We start from the raw sequence: 10,682 nt of genomic DNA, 5'->3' as shown, positions 1-10,682 counted from the left end.
CACTGTCCGATTCCAAGATGGTCACCGGGAAGTATGTCCTAACCAGGGCTGACTTGCGATCATAAGGCTCTGCATCTGATGGTGAAGGCTTGGAGAAAAGACTACCAAACGTATTAGTGATATCATTGTTATCTGGAACGGACGCCGTGTCAACTGATGGTGTAAAAATTTCCTGAGATAATTTACGCTTGTTCCATTTATAAAGACGTTGATAATAACCGTATTTTTTTCCTTTTAGAATATCGCGAACCAAGGACAGAAAGCGATGGCCGAGACTGAACCGGCTGCGAGTCTGATTTACGTGGTAACAACTCATGAAGGATGGTGGATAGTTCCGGAAGTACTGAAACGTCACGCGAAAGAATCTTAGGTACGAGAGCCGACAAACGACAGGAAGCTTGTGGAAGAGTATCTGAGTTTTTGACAAGGGGATCAACAAGTATACACTTATGTCTCTTACATAAATTAAAGTGGCTAAAGTGGTATTATCGATAGAATAGTCAAACATGGAATTACGGGTACCTAGATGGAGCGTTTTACACTTGGCAAAGTTTTATATGCCAAATAAGAACTGAAGTATGTGAACCATGAATATGAGTCTTCACCAAGAGGTCAGACGCTCCCTCAAATCTCGTACAGTAGATTTGAAATCTTTAAATCTTTCAAAACTCAAAAATCTTCAATCCCCTGAAAATATTTAAAATCCTCGTTAATTAATCTTCCAATCCATAACAAATCACAGATCCAAGAAATTTGCATAGATTTCAAATGTCGTACAGATTTTCGAGTGACGGACCCCTCGGTGTTGACCTTTCGTCAGGACCCTCAGAGGTCCTATAATTCCTATAAAATGCTATATTTTTAAAACTGTCTTATAAAATCCTATAATTTTGGATAAAATTGCCAACATTTTGCTTCTTATCCTATATTTTCATGAAAAAATACCTAAAATTCCTATAAATATTTTCGAAATTCGGCTGGGGGCCCTGTTCTGTAGATAGTTTTTAGATGTAGCCAATACAGAAACCCAAATTACTGCAGGCTGCAAGATCAACAATGTAGGTCTACCCCTAGTCGTTTTCCCCGAATTTTTCAGTGGCGAAAACTACCAAAGGAATTTGTGACTTTAGTATAATAGTGTTCAGTGCAGCTCATTCCGAACCAAATCTTTGTCGCAGTGACATGGAAACCACTTCAGGAAAAAAATCAAACTCTGAAAGTTTCAAGCAAGATGGCTATATTTATGAGAAGGACAAGGTCACGGCAACTACGACATATTTACGGTGCTACCGGAAACAACAAGGGTGTCGCGCTAGGGTTATTTTTCAACGAGTGGAAGGCCAAAATCTCGAAGTTAAGGATGTGCCCCACAATCACCCACCTCAAGTAGAAGATATTAATGACATGCTCTTTAAAACGGATCTAAGGAAGAGCGCCGCAAATCAAAGCTTTTACCGGGGGAACAGGAAGATCTTTGACCAGGAACGTGCAAAGTATGATTTTATTTTCAAACGGGGGCTTTGGCAACTTTCATTCCCTATGAGGTAATTAACAATGGAGATTTGACAATTACGGGCGTAGCTCCACCTTCTTTTCGCTATACACGTCTTGTGTAAAAAATCATCTCAGAACTATCACCATAAACATTAATTTATTCCTTTATTAAGGGTGTTTCTGAAAGGGTTTCCAACTTTCCATCTCGCCATTGGTTGGAAACAGCATTCCAACCAGAAAGGAGAAGCCCCTTTCATGTTTATATCTTCTCCTTGACCAACTGTTAGCTCCCTATTGTGTCACTGACCAGATTGTTCACGAATTTAGTAATCAGCTATGTACTTCTGGGTTTATCAGGGTTTCAAAAGATCCACCCTTTTCGGGGTATAAAGAATTTTAAAGGCAAAGTACTACGTCACATCGTCACAAGTCTTATCACTGTTCTGGCAGCCATATTGGTGGGTTCCAGGCTTCATTAGTGCAATAAATCCACCATTATGGCGGCGTAAATTTATGTTACGAGTCTCAGCTTCTCCTCCAACTGAAAACTCACTATTGTAGACCCTTGGCTTTATCAATTAAAACTTAAGTTCCCCGAACTCAAGATTTTTCTTATGTTCACAGAGTGAGCGGCATGATACGTATTTTAAAGGACAGTTTATTAATTACTTTTTATGGTCCGTTGAAATTACTATAATCCCCTCTCTCTGCGAACATAACAAACATACAAAGTTAGAGAAACCTAGAGTTTAGTAATTAAATTGGGTGTGATTTCATGTGAAACGATCACCATTTTTCACCTCAGAGCTGCCAGCCATTGGTGAGCCAGGAAAATACACAGCGAAAAGACATGGATAAAGAATGCGCGTGAGGAATTTTGTTTTCACGCTATAGGATCGGCAACTGCCTATCACAAACGACAGCTTATTCTGTATATACTCTGTTACAACATCGGTTTTGAGCACGATCAAAGCTAGGTCTCTATGAAACGTAGCTTTGTACGTGCTGTCAAGAGACAAAAAACTTAAGGATCTTCAGGAATTAAAATATCCGCGAGTTTTTTTAGCTCAAGTGCACGGACCACTAGGCTTTGGTTTCAAATACGTGTAGCAATTTCACACGTACTTGAAAGCCTGGGTGAAATACTTTGATTTTCGTATCATCCCCAGTAGCAAATTACAGTCGGGCCGACTGTAAATATTTTTGGTCGGGCCTACTGAAAAACGAAAGAGTCGGGCCGACGGTTACCATGTCCAAGCCACATGCCAGTTTTTTCTCTATATAAAATTCTGGTCAAATTACTGCTTGCCGACTGAAAATTATCTACTTAAAATCTAGTCGGCATCTGGTCGTTTTGAAGTTTTAGAACCACTTTCCGACCTTATTTCGACCACAAATTTTAATGGTGATTTATCGGCCTTTCCATAGCATGTGCCGCCCTAAGTCGACCATTTCAAGGCTAGTGGTTTAACTACATATTTCGTAGTATATTGTCTTGTCTCCCGACCGGGTTTTCTCTGGCATTTTTAATACTAACTTTACAGTCGGTAAATAGCCTAAATTTATCGACACCGACCTTTTTTTTATTGGTAAATTTATCACATTGTTTGCAGTCGGTAAATGATCCTTTTTTACTAAAAGCGACACAGCAATTACTGTTCTTAACTTGCGGAAATACATGATGGAAAGTCAATAGGAATATTTATCTGCCTAATGTTCCCCTCGAATACATAGAAACTGTTTTAATTTAAGTGTTTTCATTAACCATCATTAAGATGTATAAAGCTTGTGATTTACTTCAAGCTCAATACATGCAGAAATGAAACTGTACCATCAATCAACACTACCCCATTAGTTATTGTAAATAAAAAGTAGGCAAATTTGAAAGATTTGATTATTTTTATTTTCAAATGAATGAGTAAATTATCTTCTGATTGCTTATTTTCTCGAAGTTTTCGTCCGCCTTGTTGGTCAGCTTTGTGCTTAACAAATGCCTTCATTATTTTTTCTATTTCAAAGTCAGTTGCTTGAGAATGATTCGCTTGTCTCCTTACAGCGCCTTTCAGGAAGGAAATATATTATTAATAATATTGTTTTACATTAGTGATAGAAATAATCATTAAACTTACTTTTAATAGCATTGGTCAATGTCAGTTCTCTGAAAGCTTCTTTCCCATTTGCTCCAATCCAATTAAAATTATCAATAAGAGGTTTCGGTATAACCTCGTACAATATCCTTCGAGTGGTATTTTTAACATTATTTCCACCCCATGATGATAATTTTCTTATCTGTCAAGGAAATTATTTGTGTTATATGTTTTAATATTATTATCTATAATAGAGGAGATTACAATTTTGTCACTAAATTCCCTATCACTCATTCGCTCCTCCAAATCTCTAAGTTGCGCAAGGGTTTTCAGTGGAAACTGAATATCACAAAGTTCAACATCTCTCATATTTTCCTCCTTTTCGAGCAGAACGGAAGAAATATGTCGCACAACAGCTGACATATGAGCAACTTGCTGTTTGAGGTCACTCAAAATGTAAAGAACTTCTTTCTGGAACCCTATTTTAATCCAAAAATTAAGTTTTGGTTTCTTCTGTCCAAACCCCATTTACTCCCTAATTTATAGAAAAAATAGTCTGTTTATGCTTACTTTCTTCAGGTATCAGTTTACTCTGATTTGAAGGTGATGATTTATTTTGATTCTTATAATTGGATGGTTTTTCTTTCATAAGACTTCTACTCGAACCGCTATCACGAGGCCAAGATTTATTCACCCAAACTCTATTCATCCTCTTCACTATCACTGCTTAGACCAGAAACTTCTCTCCTACGTGCGATACTTCTACCTTTGAGAATAACAGAATTAGAGAATATTAATATTCCACGAGGGTTGCATTTCCAGCCTTAAATTTATAGAAATGTTTTTCCGACCTCCATTTACTGAACGTTACTTACTAATTTTGCGTTGCTTTGAACTACTTGAATCAGATTCAGTTTCAGTTTCACTGATTTTTGGGCTACCTGTAGGTGTCTTTTCAGTTTCTTGCTGATCCTTTTTTCTTGAGGTTATTTTCTCAGTTTTTGAGGTAGCCCCGCCACGCTTTGGTATTCCATTATAGTCTTTGTTTGTTCTGGACTCACAGAGACTACTATATTCATGTCGTTTTCTTTTATGATTTGTAACAATTGACTTCGGTGATGGGGAAGCAGACTGCACTCCATGTTTAGCGATTTTTATTGAGGTAGGTTTGCCTGGAAAATTATGGAAATGCAAGAAAAAAAAATAAATTTTGATGCTCTTCCAAGGTTTTTTAAGGGTGTTAACAAACCTCACTCGCCCGAAAAATATTAAATTTTAATTTGTCAAAGCCCCGGGGTAAAGTATATTCAAAAACGTTTTACAAGCTCACCATTTTTACCATTTGATAGAACCTCAGTGTTAGTATCATGTGCACCGTTGTCAACCCCATAAACATTTTCTCCGGTAGATGGATCACCTAGCGCTCTGTCATCCAATGAATTCGATCCTTCAATTAAAGGAGATCTCTCAAAGATATCATTTTCAGCTGAAATAATTGTTAAAAATTAATATATTTTATTCAAATGCCTTTTAAAAACACTTTATTCTATTACCGTTCGTTCTCGAAATTTCTTCAACGTGATCATTATGTTGTGACTCAATTAGCTTTGCATTTTCACCTTCAGCTTCAACGGAATTATCATCTAAAAACGTGTTCATAATTAGATTTGAAATTATATTACTCTACTATATACACATTTTAAGAGCAAACCATCAAGTACAAGAACAGGAAAGAGAGGTGCAGCTGGTGGTTCATACTGAGGTTTATTTTTTCCCATTTTATTTGTTTTCAAAGGTTTTTCTTTAGTTATGGTTTCAAATTCGTCATGTGGATACTCGTTAACTGCTTTTTTGGCTTTACGTTTTATATTAGCTTCTTCATTATCCGTGCTTCTATAAACTTCAGAATCATCACTCGATCTTTTAGCTTTGTCTTGCGCTTTTCATAATCATCTGAAGTTTAAAAACAAAAACAAAAAATTACATCCTCCATAGCATAATATAAAATCCAACTACTAACTTGTTGACAGAAGTAGTTCACAGTCATATTGTGGCCAAGTATTATCAGCTGATAATGAATTTTTCATAGCTTTGGAAAAGAAAGACGGTCCTCCCTTGCTAGGCATAAAGCATTTTTTTCCATTTTCTCGCAACCAGATGGAAAGAACAACTTCTATTGTATTATCATCAATGAAAAACACAACAGCATATTTCTGCGAGTCAGGAATAAAGCACAATTATTAGGTTTAGTTACGGCGAGGTATTATGTCATTCTTCACAAAATCTAGCCGAAAACAATTTTTACCTAAAATTTATTGTAACATCGGAATGACAGCCATTTCACCTTTATATGGAAGTGCAACACACTTTTGGCTAATAAATGATAACGGGAAAACGCTAACATTTGTAACTAGTTCTGAAGCTCTCACTATTCCAAGCTGCGTTGATTTAAGGGGATAGTCAAACAAATCCCTAAAGGATTTATATGCACGGCCAAAAAATAAAACTTCATCGTTCTCATCTTTAAAAATATTTATGATCCTAACGTAATCTCCATTTTTTAGCAAGAAACAAGAATCACTAGGAGAGATCGAAATTACAAATCTATCTGTTTTTATTTTTTTGAATGATTTGCCATTTTTGGGTAGATTTCTGCAGTGACTTGAACTGTAGTCGAAGTCGTGCGGGCTAATAAACTGTATTTCAGTTTTTGTTAAAAGCGAAGTTAAGTCAAAATTATCTTTCTCGCTCAATCTTTTGCAAATCTGTTGCAGGGGTTTATTAGGAGTCCTCAATTCTCTTTTGATAAAATGAAGTTCGTTTTCAAATGAAAATGCACTAAACCCGTCAAGAGCTCCGTATTTTAAAACGTCTAAATATAAGTGCAATAAGCTATGGACATTCATAACTACGAATTTCTCTCCATATAGTTTGGGTAATTCTTCCACAAACATCTTGATAAGTTGACAAGCATAAGTACAATGTGTTTTGCAGAATTTTCGACTCGATAAAATGTAAATGGCGCAATGAAACAGTCTAAAATGCTTAAGAACATTCACTCCAAGAACCCCAATCAACACAACTGGGCTGGTATAAAGTAAAAACTGTCTTAATTCAGTTCCTTTCCATTTGTCAATGTGTTTAAGGCTCTGGGCTTACGCGCAAATTCACTCGGGATATGAAAAATGGCACTTTTTAGCTTTTCTGATATTGTAGATATGTTTTTTTGACCCAAACGGATACAGAAAGGCCCTTGTCTCATCCAAAAATAGGCTAGCCTACGCATAACTCCTAAACACACAAGATGTAAATAATCATAGGGGAACTGGCTAACCATTCCAATATTTAGTTCCACCAAAGGACTGTGTTCTCCAACTGAGTGATGATCATCATCCAACTTGTCAACAAAAGACTTGTCAGTACGCATTTCTGAATCACTTCCTATAAACACCATGCGATTTTCCCTATGCTCTCCTTCAATAACGCATTTGTCACACGAACTATACCCTGTGTGTCCTTTGGTGCACTTAATGAATGATTTTGCAGGAGTGTCTAGAATAAAGGGACCTTTCAAATTAACTGTGTATACTTTTCCACCAAGAGGAAAGCCGTTCATTTCTAAATTTCTAAGCTCTTTTATAAAGCCCCCAAGGTAATCTTTCAAAGGACACGGTTTTGTTTGCCCGCAAAATAAGGCTACCATAAATGGCTTCCCTACAAGCCCGTCAGCGAAATTAAAAACGGAAACGAAAATTGGCCAAAAGTCTCTATTCCCACTTTTTGATATAGGAACTCCATCAATATTCACTGCTAAAGATATATCTGGTTCATAAGGATAATTGCTCATGAGAAATTTTGCAAGGCCATTTCTTATACCGAAATATACATATTCTCCTGATTCTAAAATTTTTATTTTTGACACCGAACTTTTAGTCTTTAAAATTGTTCGACTGTCCTTGGGTACTTCAAAACAATTTCTACGTAACAAAGCCATTAAATCATTCAGGGCAACATGGGTAATACGATTTTTTAAAGCCCAAATAGCCAAATCCGTTTGAAAATTTCCCGACTGCCTACTACCATCGTGTATTTCGCCAGTTTCTGAATCTGTTTCATTGCTTTCAAAATTAACTTCATCTAGTTCAGATTCTATCCCTTCATAATAATTATTATCGAGTTCTAATTCTTCTGATATTTCTGTGTCACTATACACTATCTCATAATCTCTATCAACAGTATAATTAGCCTCATCAATTTCAATGTTTCTGTCATTCTCAGCCTCTTTTGACAAGCCATAATTGCAGTTTTCATTATAAAGCAGTTGCTCATACAGTTGTTTGTTTACTCTATTTCGTTGCCTTGAAGATACGGCCTTTGGAATTGAATACATGTTCAGTCCTGTTTTGATAATGATAAGCATCAGAATTTTTACAACATTGCCGAACGTTCGCATCGTGCACGAAATGTTCTACCAACTACATAATTAAACCTCACTCTAGCTAAGAAATTTACCAAGAGAGGATGAAATAGCTTGTACTCTTCAAAAAAAAAAAAGGAATACTAGTAATAGTGGCAGGGAGCGGTGCTACGATCGAATTACCAAGACAATATAGCTCGTTTGCTTAAAATAACACTAAAATAGGAAAATGCCTTAACACTATTTTCTCGGAAAGAAGGAAAGACTTTCATATCGCTTACCTCCGCGGGGGGGGGGGTTGTGACGTCATTAACGACATTCGAAAAAAAATGGAAATCCAAGAGATTGACCAGTTCTTTACAGACCCTTTAAACCAAACCAGAGCAGAGCCTACCCTAAACTTAACGTAAACCAAACTCTCACTAAACCCTTACACTAATCTTAGCTTACCTAACTCTAACCAAACCATAACATAAAACGGATCTGGTAATTGTCCCCTATATGCTAAATTAGATAAAATATAACTCATTATTCTAGGAGAGCGATAGCTCTCTTAGATAAGACCTCATACCGACTTTAATGTATGAGGATTGTTTTTTGATTGGTTATAACTTTTTTTCTATCATATTAACTGCTTTTAAAAAATTCCACAGAACTACAATTCGGGCCCTCAATATGTGGTTAAAATTTCAAGAAGATCCACCCATTAGTTTATTGTATAAAAAATAAAGTTGCTAAGGGTGGTTTTCATTTCCATAAAATTAATCAGCCCTTTTGGTGAAAAAGTTAAATTTTCCCATAGAAGTAACATGGAGTTTTTTTCAAATTTAGCCATTTTGTCGCCACCCTTTTGAAATGAAATATTCGTTTGTTACGTTTGGGAACGGTTTTATATCAAAATTTAAACCTTTTTCTAGGACCATTTTTAAGGTTTTTGAGAAAAATTAATTTTAAGTATGTTTAATTTTAAATTTTAAAAACTACCCCAATCTGCGATATTTTAGCATGGATACGCTGTTTTATTGGTAAATATCAGCACGACCAATATTGGCCTTTTTTTACGTATAGTTGCGTCATAATAATCCGATTGTTTTTTCTTAATGCCTTTTGGTTGAAATGGCCTATCGATAGTGAGATAAGACTGCTTTAATATTGCCGCCGTGATAAATTACCCCGTTTGTGGCCGCCATTTTTTTAAGGGGAAAAAAATTTGAGAGTGGGTCCTTTTTCGTAGCCATTTTCATATTTTTTGAGGATTTGCTAATGGATGGATTTTAAATATAATATAAAGTAGGTTTCAAGCTTTAATATAAGCCTAATTTCATAATTTTCCACCTTTTTATTGTCCCACAATCTATTTCTAAACTTGGCACTTTTTTTAAGGCGGTGAAATTGCGCTAAGCCTTGGCTTACCATTAATTTTTGCCGTTTAAAAAAATGTTTACCTCTCGTTGCCCGTTACTTCGCTTTCTCGTATCGTCGTACTTAAGTTTAGACTTTGAAAGTAGTGCTTTGTTTTCTTAAATATTACTTAATTGTATAAAATTTCAATATTATAATTGCGTAAAAAGAATTCAATGTTGTTTGTTGATGGGACGCGCCTTGCGTTTGAATTTCGTTCCCTCCCTTTATGGGCCGGAGAATTTTTCTTTACCGCCGCCTTTCGGTCGCTTCAGCCCTGGAAACAGCTGTAGTGAGAAATTTTATTTACTATTCTGAGAGAGAGAGAGAGCTCTCTCAGATATGACTTCATACTGCTCTTAATGTATAAGGAGGGTTTTTTGCTTTAAATGTATGAGGTCAGTGTGTTGTTGTGTTTGCATTTTAATGCTTCTAATCGTTGTGCGCGTCGAGGTTTACGAATCCAACGTGTGTTACGAAATGAAAATCAAGGGTGGATACTAGTATGATTTAGGCTTTATAAAAGGAATTTGACGGCGACATGCAGTCAAGCAAAACGGTATTAGGCCTTGCATATGAAAATTTAAACCTTTTTCTAGGACCATTTTTATGGATTTTGAGAAAAATTAAGTTTAAGTGCTAAATTTCATGTCTTTTTGCAAACTCTACGCATAAGGGTTTGTTAACAGGTTTCTAAACTTGTGTCACCGGCCAATGATAACAAATACGTACATCATTTTGTTCGTTGAAATTGCTGGTAAATTAATCGATAGATCACACGATCACTAAACCCTGTCAACAAACCAATTAATATTTTTTATTCAGACTCTTCCAATCATTTTTGTTGGGTAACTATTAAATTTTTTATTATTTTTTTAGTGCTTATTTTTAGTTACCTAAGAAAAAATTAAACGATGACCAGTTTATTTATATAATGATTATTTTAACATTGCCCAAGAAAACAATAAGCAATAGCCTGTTTTTAATTCTCACCAGGTGCCAATGATAACTGCTACGAAGATAAATTGTTTGTCAAATTGCTGGTAGAATAAATGATTGATTAAGTCGCACGATCACAAAACCGTGTCACCAAAAAAACCAGAGCTGTGCTAATTAACTGGCAACTAATTGAATTGGAATTAGCAATTGGACAATTATGACTTAATTAGCAATTAGGCATAGAGGCTAATTAAATCCCTTTACACACTGATAAACAAATAAACCCTGTCAACCCCACTCTTGGACTACGGGACCATCTAGTAACGTTTGTTTAATAGAAACCA

Source organism: Phalangium opilio, unplaced genomic scaffold (assembly GCF_054372755.1).
Source record: "Phalangium opilio isolate 3A_F unplaced genomic scaffold, DU_Popi_V2 ptg000032l_1, whole genome shotgun sequence".
NCBI classification, from domain to species: domain Eukaryota; kingdom Metazoa; phylum Arthropoda; class Arachnida; order Opiliones; family Phalangiidae; genus Phalangium; species Phalangium opilio.
This window is presented reverse-complemented; position numbering follows the sequence as displayed.